Source organism: Cuculus canorus, chromosome 3 (genome assembly GCF_017976375.1).
Source record: "Cuculus canorus isolate bCucCan1 chromosome 3, bCucCan1.pri, whole genome shotgun sequence".
In the NCBI taxonomy this organism is placed as follows: domain Eukaryota; kingdom Metazoa; phylum Chordata; class Aves; order Cuculiformes; family Cuculidae; genus Cuculus; species Cuculus canorus.
In genome coordinates this window covers 5,946,561-5,965,266 of record NC_071403.1, presented here as the reverse complement: position 1 = coordinate 5,965,266, position 18,706 = coordinate 5,946,561, and positions in this window count along the sequence as shown.

Sequence of the window (18,706 nt, the reverse complement as noted above, 5' to 3'; positions counted from 1 at the left end):
AGATTCGTAGATGAGAATGTCCTTCCTAAAGTGTGTAAATGGATGACAACATAAATGCATTAACTCTTCCAAACTTTGGCATAATGTTTGCTAAAAAGATCATTGTCTAGTCAGAAAAACTAAATCCAAACACTCCAGCCAAAAGTTCAAACTATTGGTCATATCTGAGGATGTCCATACTGTTGCTGCCAACAAATAATGAAAAAGTATGTGTATTCTCTCTAAGTGTTAGTGTCTATGTTGCAGATCAAAATTATTCCTCTTCACTTTTGCAAGAACAATACATTTTACTGGTGCTTTATTATTCCACCCACACTCAAACCCTACAGATAATAAAATCACTACCATTGCCTGTCTAGAGGGGTGGCATTTACTGGAGTTAAAGGATTCCTAAAGGATAATCGTAGTGTGGTAGTGGAGGAAAGGAGGGAAAGGTTAAAAAGTAGACTTCCATCAGATAAAAGGCTTAGACAGTAGAAAACAGAAAAAGGAGATGTTACGACAGTAATATGTTCCAGTTATATTTACACTGGAAGACCTGAGAATTTACCTCACTCCTGTATCTGCCCATATACAGAGCTATATCTTAACTGTACGCAGGACCTTGTTCTGGACACTCCTCATTGCTTTTGCACGCTGGAGGCCAATTCTCAGTTATCAAAGGAGGAGTAATCTTTTGTCCTCAACCTCTTTTCTAGTGAAGAAGGCAGGTTTTGCCGATAGTCGCTTGCCTTGAGGGAAATGTAAGTATGCAGAAACACACTGGGAAGGTCTTCAGGCTGTTCAGCTAAAAGACTAGATATGCTACATGCCAGTAACTCCCTTATTTTGGTCATAGTGCAGCTGCTGTTACTGGGACCACTCTGGGCTGATGCCATCATGAAAAATTGAAAAACAGTACTTCCCCCATGGTATGGTAAAGCAATGAAACTTCTGCAAAAAAAACCCCAGAATGTATAGGTGAAGCTTCTATTGATCATAAATGAGCCAGCTCACACCTTTCCTATTCCTGAATCAGACACTTCCCTAACAATGAGATTTCCTGATAGTTTCAAGAAATTACTGCAGAGATGTCAGAACAAAGCTGGGCCTGATGGATGTTGCGTAATACTTGGTGATGAGCCTTAAAAGCACCCAAAACAAGTAATATCACGGTGCTCACCTCCACAGCGTGCTGTTCTTTTTGGCCCTGTTCTTACTGTCACGGTTAAGTCTGGGGAGAAGCTTGATCACCAGAGGCTCTTGACCAGGAGCTGTGACTAAGGCACCACACAGGGAATTCTGGTTTCTTCCTCACGTACAGCCAAGTGGAGTCTGACTGAAAAAATAAGATTTTGTCTTTCCTCCAGTCAAAACTCTCAGCAAGGGCTAAATTGGTTACCAATTTCATTGGGCTTTAGCTTCTCTCTTCAAAATTTCCTGGGATTGCTTAGAAATATGTTCTCAGTAACCTTCCTTTTGACAGAAATATCTTTCTTTCTCTAACCCTTTCATGGAAAATCTCTTTCTGTCTCAGCCCTTAGGATGCTGGTTAAAAACAGAATAACTTTTGTAGCAATCTCCAAAATATTTTTTTTTGCCTTCTCTTGCATTAGTGTCAGATGCTAAGATATCTTTCAGTCTTATTCCCTTTCAAATATTTTGCCTTCAAAATGCACATAGGCCTAATTGGAGCCCTTGGCTGGAACGTTTCTAACGGAAGAAAGTTCACATTTAAAAAGCAATAGTATTGCAATGCATCCCATAAAGGAGTTCAGAGGCAAGCAGCAATATCCCAACAGTGAACGTTGTTGTTCGTGAAGGGTAAGACCTCTATAAGATATCCCCTATACTAGGCATAAATTTTTTGAGGACTGAAATCATGCCTAAGCCCAAATTTGAGCTGAAAAGCAACAGCTTCCTCTGTCACAGGAGGATCCTTCATAGTCATTCACTTTATCCCACTATTTCCTCCCTCAGGGAAGGACACAACGTTGTCTTGTAATGCAGTGTAGTACTTGTGTGTTACTGTCTACATCCTGCTGTGACATAACTGAGATCCTGCTGTTCAGCAAACAGACCCCTTGAAGCACCTGCGCTCCCCCGTGACATGTCACCGTGATTGATGGTGCTCTGCTGCACCAGTGTCTAATTTCTCTGCAGTTTAAAGCATTCCTATACTGTATCTAAACAGCCTCTGTCCTCCACAGGTCCATCTTAGCAATTTCAGCCTGTAAAGAATTAGTGTCTCCCTGAATACGAAGATTATTAACCCTGATGAGGTAGCATTTGAACTTTACAGAAGTTTTCCCCCATAAATATTCCCCCTTATTCATCAATCTAGACAAGAAATGCCTGTTAGTAAACTATATGACCACATCTACTCTCTAAGATCTTTGGCACAGATAGATTGAAAAGTAAAACAAAAATCAGTAACGTCTCCACACAAAACCATTCAGTTACAAGATCATACAAATTCCTGTGCCAGTGAGTACTTTGGACCTCCTCTTTACAGATACAGACAAATATCTTTTCTGAGTGCTCCCGGATCTTGCTCCATGTGATTTGCATGACATGACACTTTAATTTCTCTATTTGCCCATCGTATTTAGCTTAGCAATACTCAGAGCTTATTTTTTTTTCTCTGTCATTTTAGTTGTATTCTGGCCTCATTTGATTATGTTTCGCCTTCATTTCAGTTTTTAAGATAAAAAAAACCTGTTACCTACCAATTACTGTCAGGGTGACCCTGGGCTTTTACCGACCAGTTACCTTTCGCACTGATTTTGCAATGTCTCTCCTAACTTTCTCCTTCTTCATTTGTATTGTCAAATACCAGAGGTAACTGTAATTCTGCATCCACTAGTTACTCAGACTCCAATATCATTCTGATAATTTCTTAGCAGATATTCTTTACCAGATGTCAGTTCACTACGTCTCTCCTTCTTATACCTTTTTTTTTTGAGAATATCATTTTTCTTAGGGATACTCAACATCACTACCTTTTTTCTCTCCAACCCAGAGGTCCATTACTTCTTTTTTTCAGTTCAAACCAACAGACTACCAGATACCAGCTTTGATACCTAAGTTATATTCACCATAAAAGCTTTTGAAGGAGTGTTTACCAATGATATCCTCCTTGTAATCATTTTGGCAACTATTTTTAAGATAGTGAAGAGTCAAACTCTTCCAGAGGATGCTGGCATCTCTGACTATATATTTTCAGATTATTTTGCCCTTTTTTTCTTCAATCTTATATTTAGCTTTGGTTAAATATGTTGGAACCAGGAAACATATGCTGTCAGACTCATAACAAAGAGCAAAATTTAGAAGAAGAATTGCATTTATCTTTTTGAGGTAAGTTCATTCTTTTCAAGTGATAGCTGGTCACTGTAACAGCTTTTAGATGTCTGTGAACTATCTGTTTAACTTCTAACCACCACTAAACACTCTTCACTCCATTTGATGGTTTTACGAATGATGGTTTATTTATGTCAGATAATTCTGGATGTACAGGACAAATTAGTCAGAATCTCCCTTGCATAATTTCTTGATATGTTCTTTAGATCTTCTGACCAGAAATTGTCCAGTAAAACACTATTTTTTGCCTTTTAACTCACATTAATTGTGCTTGCTCAGAAGTTCAACTGACTTAAGCTAAAATTCTGTGCATTTTCTATGATTTAATTTGAAGGCCAACCATATTCTGGGCTGCATCAAAAGCAGCGTGGACAGCAGGGCGAGGGAGGGGATTCTGCCCCTCTATTCCTCTCTTCTAAGACCTCATCTGGAATACTGTGTCCAGCTCTAGAACGCTCAATGTAAGAAGAATATGGAGCTGTTGGAACGGGTTTAGAGGAGGATACAAGGGTGATTGGAGGGCTGGAGTACCTTCCCTATGAGGACAGGCTGAGAGAGTTGGGCTTGTTCGGCCTGGAGAAGACAAGGCTCAGAAGAGATCTTATAGAGACCTTCCAGTACCTGAAGGGGCTACAGGAAAGCTGGAGAGGGACTAATCATAAAGTCTTCTGGTGATAGGACAAGGGGGAATGAATATAAACTGGAGAGGGTCAGATTTAGACTGGACATTAGGAAGAATTTCTTCACCATGAGTGGTGAGGCAGTGGCCCGAGTTGCACAGGAGAGTTGTGGCTGCCCCAACTCTGGAGGTTTTCAAGGCCAGGTTGGATGAGGTCTTGGGGCAACCTAATTTAGTGGGATGTCCCTGCCCATGGCACAGGGAGATGGAACAAGTTGATCTTTAACGTGCCTTCCGACCCTAACTATTCTGTCATTCTCTGATTCTATGAAACTAAGATTTCCTATGTCTATGTGCTCCCCATCTATTTGCAGACTTCCTCTGTTCAAACCAAAGGCTTTTTTGGAGTGTTAAGGTGTGTCTGGATGCTTCAGTTCCCCCCACACGAGAGGCTTTTATTGGGTTTATATGGCAAGCTTTTGGTAGTGGGAAGGCTACAGGGGTGGCTTCTGTGGGAAGATGCCAGAAGCTCCCCACATATCTCATAGACCCAAGCCAACCAACTCCAAGATGGACGTACTGCTGGCCAAGGCTGTCAATCACTGCTAGTAGTAGCACATCTCAACCTATTTAAGAAGGGGAAAGTGCTGCAGAGCAGCAGCCGGGAGAGAGGAGTGAGAATATGTCAGAAACAACTCTACAGACACAGAGGTCAGCGAAGGATTGGGAGGAGGTGCTCCAGGCACTGACAGCGGGTGTTGCAGGGCTGCCTCTTTGGGAGAGGCCAGGACTTCCCAGTGTTGGGCAGAGATGGTTCTAGTCATGCCCAACTGACCCACAGCCAAGGTGGTGGTCCCCTGGCGAAAGTGGGTTTGAGAAAGGAGAGAGGAAAAATCTTGTGACTAATAGCCTTGTAAACACCAGTGACAGAGGAGGAGGAGAGAGTGCTCCATGGCTGAGCAGGTATTCAAACTGCTGCCCATGGAGAGCCCACAATAGAGCAGGAGAAAAGAGTGAGAGCGAACAAGGAGGAGATGGGAACCTCTAGGTAGTGACCATAATGCCCAAATCCTACATCACTTGGCAGCAGGCAGAGGACTCTGCAGTGAAGCTGAGCCTGGGAAAGGTGGAAGGAATGATGTTTCAGTGTTTATCTTTTTGTTTCCTTCCACCCGAATCACTAATAAACTGTTTATTTTTATTGGTGATAAATGAAGCTCTTTTTTCCCTGAGTAGAATCTGTTTTGCAATGATGGTGACTGGTAAGAAATCTCTTGTGGAAACAAGTCACACTAATTGAAACTACTGAAGAGGTTTTTCCTCAAACCATTCTGAACCTTTGATACTTCCTGACATGGATGTCCTTGCCCTATATCTAGCGCACGTACACAGGATCCTCCAAGGTTTATCAACCTTCTTTCCGCTATTCCCATCTGTCAGGACTGCACACCTTGTACCAACCTTCTGCCCCACTTAGCCTGTTCTCTTGAAAAAAACCAGCTCTCAGTCACAAGCTTTATGAAGTATACTTGAAATATTGCTTTAGCAGATCCTTTGCATAAGCACAAATGCCAAATGATATTCCAGTGTGGTGTTGTGTGCACCGCTTTTTTTTCCTCCAATTTTTATTCTAATAGAAATAACCATTGTATTTTTTATCTTAATGAACAGATAAAAAAAAACATCAGGTTTTATCCAAGTTAGTGGGATCACTTCCAAATGCACAAGGTGTTCTGTACTTGCATGCTTAACTCTATAAATACGAGGGTTTTGTTCTTCTACATTCAGTTTTCTCTTCCCTGACTCGTACACAAGCCTACATATAATCAAGATCTCTTGCTTTAAGTTTCCTTGCTAAGAAATTAGGTCTACCGGTGTCTGAGAGAAAGGATAAGAGAACTTTAAAGTGCCAAGTTCTAGGCATAAATTTAACTCTGTAATTCTTAAAAAAGTTATATTCTATTGGAAGAAAAAAATATTAGCACAGTTTAACTTGTCCTGATATGCAGTCATGTAAATTCAAATACAGAAATGAATAACAGTTTAGGCTATCATCTGAGGTATTCTCCTTGGGTTCCTACTAATTTTAGAGCAGAATTTATCTTAAAGGAGCACAAGGTATTCTGTATTCACAACATGTAATAGGGGAAGCAGGTTTCAGTAAATAATATGATTTATAGGTGATAATAACTTTAAAATCTGTTTTTTTGGAAGGTGTGCAACGTTTCTGCTTCTCGTTTGATAAATGTAACTGCAGTTAAATTACTCCCCAAATTAATATGGAGGAATCGCAGTCACTAATTGGAAGTTGAAAGCATCAGACACTCCGCTAGACCTAGCCTATTTCTGTACCAAGTAACAGGATTATTGAAAACTCTGTCCTTATACACTGCGTTCAAGGAGAAAAGCACTGAAAAAAATTCAAAGGCTTAATTTAGGCATCATTAGAAATGTATTGCAATTCTTGCACTATTCTGTGCAGATCAGCAAAATGAGCTACTGAGCAGAGAGTAATAAATAGTGTATACAAAAAAAAAATTAGAATGGCCTTTACATTTGTCTCACTATATGGCACATACTTTTCATTACTGCTTATATACACTTTGGTTCATAAAATTCAACAGTAAAAGCTGCACATAAAACATATATAGTGTTTTCATTTCACGTTATTAGGATAGACCTCTTAATGGAGAGGTACTAATATGAGCTATTTCCTTCATGGATGTCCCTGAAATAAAATAGTTCATCAATCACTTCCAGCTACATTTGCAAGTTGAGCAAAAGTAATAGACTCTTAAAGGTCAACATTCCGGTTATTATAAACATGCCTGGTTCGCTTGCTAACAAGATGATTTAAGTTTCATCAAACTTTCTTTAGATGAGAGATTCCGCGTGGTCATCTATCCCACTATTTTCATTCATAGATGTTCACAAAACAGTCTGTTTGGACCATAGCTTTTGTATCACTGACTCCTTGCAAAAAGTAGGAAGACTGCATCAGTTTCCATATGCAAGACAAACCATACTTGTGTACATATGCAAAATTTCTTTCTGCTCACTCTAAAGCATTTGAAGACTCGGGGAAAATCTATTTAACATGATCAGTGAAATAAGTCCATTTGAGTGCTATAGTCAATGTCAAGTGACTCTAATTAATATTTAATCTTCAGCCTTTTTTGCTGAACTATTCAACTCAACTGCAGATAGTCTCGCTTGCCTAAAATTGCCTAATTTGGTTTTACTTCTTGCATTTCACATCTATATCATGAAGGATGATTGTTCTTATGAATAGTTAAATAACTACTAAAATTGATTTCATTTTCTCTCAAAGAGAAACAAGCTTTCATTTTATGTCAACTTCTTTTCAGAATTTCTCTAAATGAATATGAATATTTAAATGTTTTTATTTTTTTTGAAAAACATAGTAAGCTATGAATGTTAGAGAAATGCAAAACAACCTCAGCTCTCTTCATTCTCCCAGGGACTCACTGTCTTGTAAATCACGCAGAAAATTAAAGGAGTTTTAATGTTCTTTTTATGGAGACATAGATTATTCAGTATGTATTTATGTTTGCAATATTCATATTTATTCCATCTATTTTTTTATTACCTTTCAATAATACAGCTATGTGAGCAAATATTCTATGTATGATTAAAGTAAGGTCACCTGATTTTCATTTTGTACGTCTATTTTGAAAAACATATTTTTTCATTTGTTAATTTGTGATACAAAGAATATATTTGGTTCTGAACAAAAGAATGGAGTGCCATAGTACGAAAATAAGGACTTTTCTTTTTCTTTTTCTTTTTCTTTTTCTTTTTCTTTTTCTTTTTCTTTTTCTTTTTCTTTTTCTTTTTCTTTTTCTTTTTCTTTTTCTTTTTCTTTTTCTTTTCCTTTTTCTTTTTCTTTTCCTTTTTCTTTTTCTTTCTTTTTCTTTTCCTTTTTCTTTTTTCTTTTTTCTTTTCCTTTTCCTTTTTCTTTTTCTTTTCCTTTTTCTTTTCCTTTTTCTTTTTCTTTTTCTTTTTCTTTTCCTTTTTCTTTTTCTTTTTCTTTTTCTTTTTCTTTTTCTTTTTCTTTTTCTTTTTCTTTTTCTTTTTCTTTTTCTTTTTCTTTTTCTTTTTCTTTTCCTTTTTCTTTTTCTTTCTTTTTCTTTTTCTTTTTCTTTTTCTTTTTCTTTTTCTTTTTCTTTTTCTTTTTCTTTTTCTTTTTCTTTTTCCTTAAATATAAAATTGGATTGATGTCATGAGGATTCAAACAAGACGTCATTAGAATTCTAATTTTGCTCAATTTCTTTCCAACAAAGTAGTACTGCAAGCTTTATTGGTTTTGCAACATCAAATCACAGTATTCTAGACTCCTTGGCACAGAGTTAAGTTCCTCAAGGAGTAAGCAAAATTTGTTCTTGAAACTTGATATTAAAAATAACCTATTAATGATATAAAGCACTATTTTAATTCCTGATTTATTTATAAAATTGAATTAGAAACATCAGGCTTATACTCAGGCTTTAGCCAAGTTTTCTATCTGAGAAAGATTTTAAACCAAATATTTTAATTAAGGAAAAAAAAAAGAAATTGAACATTGAGCAAATTTTGAAAGTATGACTGTTTTAGACAGAAAAGAAGATTAATAAAACAAAATGCAGAAAATTATTAGTAGTAATTTGTAGGACCTGACACACTAATGACAGAATAAATATTCTGGGATTTGTCCCAATCCAAGAGGAACAACAAGATATTAAAATTATCTGGTTTCTGGAATGAATTTAAATAAGGCTCTGCATCCCTGAATTGCTGGTGCCTAAAAAATCTTGTATTCAATTTTAATAAATACAAAGGTTACAGAATTTTTCCTGATCAAAATATAAGTTGGTTCTATTTTAGAGATAAGGGTTTCTGAGGTAGGCAGATCAGTGGGATTCATTCCAATTTTAATAATTATGTAAATTTGCCTTACTTTGGTTTTTGACTCATAACCCAAGAGAAATTTCATCCGGACGGGCTATGAGGCAGCCTTTTTTTTGTGAGACAAAAAAGTTCGTTTCCTCTTTCACCATTCACCTTCTTAAAAGGAAGATATTTGCTTACCTTTAACACCATGATGAAACGTGGGTCCAAGATTTAAGACACGTTCTGAACTCCTGGATTCTTTTAGGGACAGTCTATGAGTTCAACCTTCAGAAAAAGAGGCAGAGAAAAATCTTAACTGCGTGCTGGCTTCTCTGCTTCCCTGGTGTTCATATGCACGCTATAATACCTCCTTTCTACAGGTGATCCAGGATGTATTTTCTTCTGAACAAAAGCTGAAGAAGCCACAGTATGTGGTCAGATCTTAGCGAAACAGCTTGAGCCTGTACATTGCCCACAAGGAAAACAGCACGGAGGCAGCACAGACAAAATTCAGCTTGGCTGACAGCTTCTGGCATTATCTTTGGTCATTGCGCGTGTCTTGGCTCACCAGCGCAATTAATTCACGGTGTGGTCATGTTATAGAGAAGTCTATGCAATCCCCCGGCACAATCACTACCTGTGCGCTTATCAATAACCTCATTTTTTGTTTCAGGTGTTGCAAAGTTTCTCTGGTGTGTTTTCTTTCACGAGAAATGTTAAGAGTAAATCTTGTTTTCTCACCTTCTAAATGTAAATAAGTCTTCTCTTGGCATTTTGGACCTTTAAAGCATGTGGATGGCTGCAGAGATTGTTAGTGCTATTATTTAGTGAATGATGATGCAATTTACTCCCCCATGTTAGCAATATTTTCATCCTCTCCAAGTTGGAAATATTTATTCAGATAGCACAAATAAAGAAAATCTAGAAAGACAAGTTAGTAACATAAGAAAGATTACCTCTGTTTTCAGGAGACACAAAATGAACATATTTCTTGAAATGGAAAAAAAAAGAGCAAAATAACTCAGGTGGAGGAAGATTTAATTAAAACTTAAAAGTTGGAAAATTGAATGATCTTTTTATTAACATACAATGAATCTAAAAAGTCAAATGCAGGTTTCACTCTGCATTAAATAAAAGCTACTAGAATCTCAGTTTGGTCAGGAATGGAAAATATCTTGGTGGGACAGGAGGAAGAAGATGACCTTCCTAATACAGCTGCCAGTAACAATTCACAACAAGGGAGATGAATTAGCAACTCTCTTTTGCTGCATCATACATTTCAAATAGAACACTTTTTTCACTTTGGCTTCTCAACCATTATTGCCAAAGTTCTAGTGGTTTTGGGGAAATCTTGGGGCAGTAAAATATTATTGGGCAGGTGAGAAAAACCCTGAAATTAGTTTTACTAAGACAAAGGATTTACCATTGACAAACATTGTGAGTAAATTACACTTTTATTTTGGTTTTCCTTAGATAATTTTGCAGAGCAAGAGGAGATAAAATGAAGTAAACATATTTCAAAGAAATTAAAGGCAAAAGCATCAACATTTAATGACACAGATGGTCCCACTGATATCTGACACCAATTGTAGGAATAAGAACTTCATGTTCTAACTAACTTCATTAGTGCACAGAGCGCTGGTGTGCTGGGTCCCACAGAGTATTAAATAAACGCACTTCCTTTATACTTTGCTGTCAAACTCTTTTCCCTCCATTAAAGTTAAGTAAAATAGTTTAGCATAAATGAAAAAAAAATATTTTGAAAGAAAAAATGTTAGGATGCTAACCAAAAAATATTTAATATATATATTTATTTAAAGACTTACTTCCTAAATAGAAGCAACCTATTACTTCTGCTCTTGTCAATTCATACTCTGTTTTTTTCTATGTAATACACATTTTGTTAATCGAGTCATTTCCCTTATTCTGTTATTCTCAATTTTTCAAGGGTGACTCATTCCATAGATTAATTAGCTATTTCAAAATGGGATTAACCTCTTTTTTTGAAGTGCCCATCCCTTCTACAAATACCAACAGTAATGCTAAAGTAGCTTTTCATTGCCAGAATGAATATCAGTTATAGACTCACATATATGTTCTACTTGTTCTTGTCGAATTAATAAGTCAGTAATGGCCCCACACTCCAGAAACCAGTCTGTTTGGGGGGAATTTGTAGAAGTGTTAATATCATTGCCTTTTCCTGGCATGCAGAGCCCTTAAATCTCCACATTGTCATGTCTAGATGCAGTGCTGGAATCCTGAGTGAACACATACAACTAACTGTTATTAATGTTTATTAATGTGCATAATTAGGTTTTATGAAGGCATGCCATGTGTGTGAGCATGTATGACAGTAAGTTCAGAAAATTTAAAGTAACTCCTCTACCTTCTTATCGACTGACTGATGATTTACTACAAAAAGCTTATTGTTGTGTCTTGTACTATGTGAGTGCAACGTGTTTGCATTACCTTCAAATGGCACTTCTGTTAGAAGCCCGATTTATAAAGGAAGCATTTTAGTTCCTGCTCTTTTCAGAAGGGTCTTTTATTTCCAAAACACACAAAAAAGAGAAAACAATTTGGTTAGAAAAGTCAAGATGAGAGTGTAGATAGTCCAAAACTTGTATTCAAGTGATTCTTTCTTAAGCTGTTCGTGTACATATTAACATGAAAGAAACATGTCTTTACACTATTTGTCTTGCTTTTCCTCCAGGCATTAATTCCTCTTTGGTTTATAACACTGTTGAACATGATTCTAGCTGCTACTCCGTGCTCCCCGCATTGTTTCTTTCACTATTTTAATCTCAAATTATGATTTCTTCAGATAAGGTAAGGGATTATCTTTCTGTTATGTGTATTCCCTACGCTAAGCACAATGGGTCCTTGAACTTTGAGTCACATTGCCAGCCAAAACTTGAGAGCAGAATGCTCTCAATGAATCTCTAAATTCCATTAAAATGGAGTTATGTATAATGTCAAATCATGTAGCTACTTCTCTACAGATGAATTAAGCAGAATTCGTGTACTTCTCAAAATATACTAATGAATAACAAAACATATTAGTAACTTGGAAATGAGTAAAGGAGTACAAATGCCAAAATGATACACTCTTTACTGAGCCGCACAAGAAATTTTAAAATCCACATCACTTCTGGGCTCACTGCTCTATCATTACCTGAGCTGTGGGAGCCTACTCCAACTGTGAACCCTTCAATGCCATCACCCTGGGAGCACTGCAGGACACCACTGGGCAGCTGGAAAGACTCCAAGGAATGTCTTCACAGTGATGCGATAGTAGGTGAATCACAATAGGTACTGTGATTAAAATGTAGTTAACTAGAAACAGATTTTTAAACCCTATTTCATCTTCATACCCTGATCTTTGAGAAAAACAAACCCATGACCTGAAGTAATTTTGAATAGTTCAGAACAAAGAGGCTTATGCATAATTCAGGTTAATTCCTTTCTGAGGAAGCAAATGCATAAAATCATAGAATCATACAATTGTAGAATCATAGAATCGTAGAATCGTAGAATCATAGAATTGTAGAATCGTAGAATCAAAGAATAGTTTGGGTTGGAAGGGACCTTAAAGTTCATCTAGTTCCAAACCCCTTGCCATGGGCAGGGACACCTCCCACTGGATCAGTACCTTTCAGGTACTGGAAGGTCATTATAAGGTCTCCTCAGATCCTTCTCTTCTCCATGCTGAACAAGCCCAACTCTCTCAGCTTGTTCTTATAGGGAAGATGCTCCAGCCCTCTGATCACCTTTGTAGCCCTCCTCTGGACCCATGCAAACAGTACACCATCAGTCTTTTGTCGAGAAATATTTTTCTTCATTTACTTTTTACTTATGCACTGTAAAATTAAATAGGATTAGAAGATACAAATAATGCAATAACACAATACTGATAATAGACATGAAAAGCAAAAGGCAAGCATCTTATTTTAGTGCACAAAAGTAAGGTACTGAAGGTCTGTAAAACCTGTGTGTGTGTGTTAGAGACGAAGTCTGAGATTAACAATGCATCATTTTTAATAGAAACTAAGTTCTAATAATCTTTTGGACCAATAGACAGCATATGCAGGAGACATTTTTGTCATTACTACAAGAAAAATGATGCGTTTACCAACTGTTAAATTTCAATGCAAATGGCAATGCTAAAACTTAGCAAAACTTGTTCTAAAATCACCTGCTTAAACCAAGTCACAAATATGCATCAATCAAAATATTCATTTTCTGCATCAATCAAAATATTCATTTTCTGCCTCAACTGACGAAGAGATTGCAAGAACAACTTTCATTGAATCAGTGCATAGAAAAATTGTGCATAGTTAAACAGAATATTCACCCATTTTATTCAAAGTGGCACGCTTCATTTTCATTTAAGATATGTGTTACTACAATTCACTGCAGCAATGTGTATTACAGGCATGTAATTATTTATTCCATTGCACGTTGAATCCATCATGAACTCCAAAATGCAAAATTTCCTGCGATTATTTGGGGTGGGACCATAAAGACAAATTTCTGGTGTAGTTGCTCAGGAAATACTTGAAAGAAAAGTTTCAATTCTAATTACATGGCTATTTAAGGATAACATCCAAAGTATACTCCTTTCTGAAAAATTTGATTGTTAATTATCCTAGCAATTTTCCACATGATATTTTGCATAAAATGTTTCTTGCGTATACTAAAGTAGAAATTATTCTTCCTTTTATCACAGTTGCACTTGCTTAAATTTGAACAAACTGCTTCTCTACAGGAGAATCGTAACAATGGATTTCCCTTTTATAATACTTTCACGCATTCACTGTTTTTAATTCCTCATTTCCACGTTTGAGAAGAAGGAGAAGATATTAAGAAGTGCATTTCTGGGAGTACAGAGAAATGATCATTCTGCTGCTGAGGATCAGGAGTTCTGGAGAAGTACTCTATATCTGAAGACAAGATATGACACATAGTAAAGACAAGAACTCTGTGAATATTGAAGTATATACTGAAGTAACTGAGTGTCTAGAGGGCTTTTCAAATTATTTGAGCATTTACCTATTTACATTTTCAACCATCTACATAGTTTTACTGTTCCCACACCAAATGTTCTAAAGACTTTCTTTGTATTGCACTCAAATGTTTTGAACAGCTCTAGCAGCTACAAATTCCAGCTGAAATTGGCAAACCCATGGTCAAACTCTGCAGAAAATATTGCAGAATGTAGAAGTTTTTGCAAATTATTCAAATTTCTTATCTTACGCCCATAATGTTGATTGGATGCTGACTGTGCGCAGACATGGCACTCGAATGCAGTACAGAACTTTCTTTACCTAAGTTGAAACATTGAGCTGATAAGTCTAGAGTCTCTAACCATACCCGTGTCCATATTGCATTAAAATGTAATGTCTACATTAAAAATATAATGTAAATCTTTTTTATCAGGCAATGCCCACTTTAATTGCTGCTAGTTTTATGACCTCATTACATTAAAATAATCTTTGTCTTACTTTTAAGGGACAAGAGAACTACAGAAGGAAAGCAGTCCATACACCTGGATGTCCGTCGTGCAGAGATACAGCACAAAGACAATTCTTCATTTCCACAGCTCAAAACGACTGGTTCTCACTGTGGCCCGGTACTTCTTAATTGAAACGGCGAAGCAATGCAATAATTCACATGATTACATTCTTTCATCAGTCATTTTCAGAATCTTTTAGAAATATTAGTTAATAGAATTTTATAAAGTCTGAAATGGTAAGTTTTGGTAAGAGGATATAATAAGTAGAAAAGTTACATTAAAATATAGTTTATACAGGATTTTTTTTGTTAATTTACCAAATGTGTTTTATACCACACCATCATATATTAATGTCTATTTTCCTGTTATTACGCACACAGTAATATTATTTTAACACTAATAAAAAAAATCCACTTTATATCATTATAAATTGAAAAGTGTACGAGAACTGAAATACAGATTTCTTCAAATATCCATCACTAAGCAAAATTATGACCTTCTGTAGCGGACTACACTGCTGAGAGTCATGGTCAGAAGTAGGCAGATTAGGTAAGATCTGCTTCAGTTTTAAGATTGCCCCATATCTGCAAATCGGCACTATCTAGCATTTCCTGGATGATTTATGGGATAAAAAGGTATGCCCTTCAGGATCTCTTCCAACAGTTACATGCTTGCTAGAAGATCAGACAGGGAAGTATTCTAGTGTCCTTACATATCTAGATAAGGGGGTACTCAGGGCAGTTACAGTGCCTCATTTGAGTCCTTATCACCTAAATTACTAGACTCTTGTTATCATCTAGAGTCCCACTAACTTCCAGTACTGATTTGCACTGAAATAAAACACATCTCCAAATAATATCTACAATTTGCAGCCCTCCTCTTAATTACCGTTTTATATGTTTCCCAAATTGAAATATCTCAGACTTTCAGAGCTTCTTTGAGCATGTAGACTATACTTCAGCCTATTAGAAAAGAAACCTAAGAAACGTTTTTTATGCAGTCATTGTTTCTCAATGGCTCGTGTTGAAAGAACAAAACAAAAAGCTAGGTTTTAATTAACAGCCATGAAGATGTTTTGAGGACTTCGGGTAGGTCCTTAATTCCTCTATACTTCATGAGAATAGAAGAGTCCCTAAGAGCGAAAATATCTGATCAAAGTGAAAACAAGATAGAGAAACTTTGGCACTGAAAGTAAAATTGGCAAAATTCTTCTTCCCTACGGAAGCAGTCCTGGATTGAAAGGAGGCAGAATGTTTTCCAGAATGGTGTACAACAGTTACACGCTACCGTTGCCTCCTTCCAAAGGTTGAATTGAGCCTGAGGGAAGGAATTAAATGGATTTCCAGCTCAGCCAGCCACCAGCATGAACCAGCCTCCCAGTTTGTGATAACGTGGGCTAGCACTCTGCCTGGTCTATGTATATCAGTAGAGTTCTACCTCCAACACAGTCAGCTGCTGCACACTTGCTAAGGGGCTTTTACAAAGCTCAGTTCAGCTCAAAATGAATATTGATTAATGACTGTGGGAAACGATGATCTGCCAAAATTGAGCATCTACATGTATCTTTTCCAGATGGCTGAGATATGCAATAGCATAGCCTTTTTCTTTAAATATTAAGCCACTGACTAGGCAGAAATAATTTATTTTTTCTATTGAAATGATTTTTGAAGTGAGTTTCCATATAAGTAGCTTTTCTACTAACAGTGTTGCTCAGTTCAGTGGAATGAAAATTGTAGTGAAGGGGAACATTTTTCACAGCGCACTCCAAGTCAGCCTATTCTGACGTGACAGCAAGAGCAGGTAATGATTTGAGAGTGAAGCTGCCTCAGACTTCAGGCTTTGAAGTGTATGAGAAAATGTCTTCTTTGAGTATTATCACTGTCTATTCATCTGTCTGAGCTATGGTTTTTTGAGATGCTGTGAATTCAGTTTGTTCTCATGTGAGCTCTGTTAAATAAACCTTACTGACTTACTGTGATAATATATTTATAAGTTTCATTTTAACCCTAACATACCAAGATATTTGTTTTACCTGTTTCCTTGACCATGGAACAAAACACTAACAAAACTTAAATCCTCTAACCAGGTCTTCTTTCTCTTGCAAGAAGGTAGAGAAAGGAATGCTTCTTGCTTTGGCAATACAAGTGCCATATTCATAATTCATTGAGTTCCACTCATGATCCCAGTGACTATTATTCAAATGTGAAAAGGAAAAGAAAAGAGCAAGATTACAACTGTTGTCACACTTAGGGTGTGGTAATGGTTTCTTAAGCTTGATTCGCATAATTAGAGACTACTAATGAAATTTTATTTTAACTGTGACTTTTTAAGTTCTGATCGATGTAATGCATAGTTTTTATTTCATGTATATAATGTGAACAATGAAAATTATGGTGTCATTTTCATCCTAAGAAGAAAAATATTTTCAGGTTGCTCAACTCTCTATGATGAATAAGCAGTCTTACCAATCTAAAAAGCTGAAAATTTCCAATCAAATGAGTAAAAATCACCAAGGTGTTAACACAAATAAGATTTTCTTTACAAGACTATACTATGATATGTGTCTGTAGCGTTTGAACTTTCTGTGCTATTCTGGAAGGTGTCTGATAGTGACTAATGCATTCACACTCATAGTGAAATATAAAGTTTGGTCCTCATCGTCCTTCCCACCAAGATCCCATTTCCTGTCACCCCCTACACTCTGATCAGCAACAAAATTTCCCTTCCCTCGCTCCACTGCCATTTCCATATTTATGGCATCAGCTCAGATCACAACTTCTGCATGGTCAACAGCATTTAACATTCCAGCAGTTTATGTTCTCCCTCTCCTCTCCCAGCTTTCCCACCTTTCCTGTCTCTGCATCACTTTCATCATCCTGCTCTCCCATGATACAGCTCCAGCAGGCACTTGCTCTCCCTAGACCCTAGACCTTTGCTTTTCCCAATACAAAAGCAAAATGTAAAGCTACCTTGGACTTGTAGACATCTTGTTCTTCTGTCCACAGTACACCAAAAAGGTACGTCTACTTTTACCCCCATTCTTTTGGGCAGTTTTCATCCACAGAGGTAGGCAATTAGAGAAGGGAGTCGGCTACATGGGATAAGATCTCTTCAGCTCGTAAGGACCTGTGCCTGCAGCGCCAGCCAGGACACTTGCTTAGTCAGGAGTGAATATGTCTGGCTCTTCTGAGTGAATTCTGACTTCCTTTTTTTACCTGCTTCAGTCTTTCTAGAATCCCAGAATACTATACATTATGAAAAGTTAGTCAGCTAAGTAACAGGAGCATTAAATCATAGACCGACTTTATCAAGTTCAGTTCCATGTAGATGACTGAGTATCAAATGTGGATCACAACATATGATAAATGATAAATGATAAAAGCAAACACTTTAAAACTCCACAACTCATTCAGAGAAGAATTAAGGACTCGTTAATGGTGTTGATTCACTTTTTAATAAAATCTAACAACACAATATGAAAAATGCTGTTGTGGTCGTCAGCGTACTTAATAAAAAATATGTGGTAAGATAAATGGGTGATTTTTAATCAGTAGATCCCACTTTGTAATGCCAAATATTTAGGCTCTAAAGCCATTTATCTGTACTGGTTTTGGCTGGAATAGAGACAATTTTTATTTTATTCCTAGTAGCAGTAAGAAGAAAGCCAGTCACAATATAGGCATCACTTTTTACCAAAACAAAGAAAAAAAAAAATAGAAAATCAAACTAAAGCATGACAATCCTTAAGAAATATCTTAAATTACAAAATACGTAACATCTCAAAAAGAAAAAAGCATAGCTATGAGATACACCTTTGCATGGGTAGGAAAGAGTGTGTATTTCCTATAAAACCAGTGGATATTTGTTCCTAACTCACCTGGAATACACTGAGTTTTCTCTATGACAAACAGCAAAGGCCATCAGTAACTAAGAAGCTATCTCTACCTATTTATTTCCATTCTTTTGGTTGGTACCCCTAAGAATCTTGCTTAGCAGTCTTGTTTTAAGGGGTGGTAGAGTTCATCACCTCACTAAATCCTTTTGTCTATTTTATTTGTCTCTTCATTGCAATCATAGATATTCCTTTCCATTACCTTAATTACATATCTCTCATAAAGAATATATTATATAGCCACACAATGCTTTGCAGCATGAATGATTGCATCCTGGCACAAAGTAGGTGTTCCTGAGTCTTGTTAAACAAGATTTTACGGGAATGGAGAGAATCTCAGATTGCTGGTAGCAAGGGTCTCATTCTTCTTTGTCTGCCAAAGACTTCAAGTATGATTAAGAATAAATGTGTATATGAACAGGTCTGCTTGGAAATGATGTAACAGGACTAA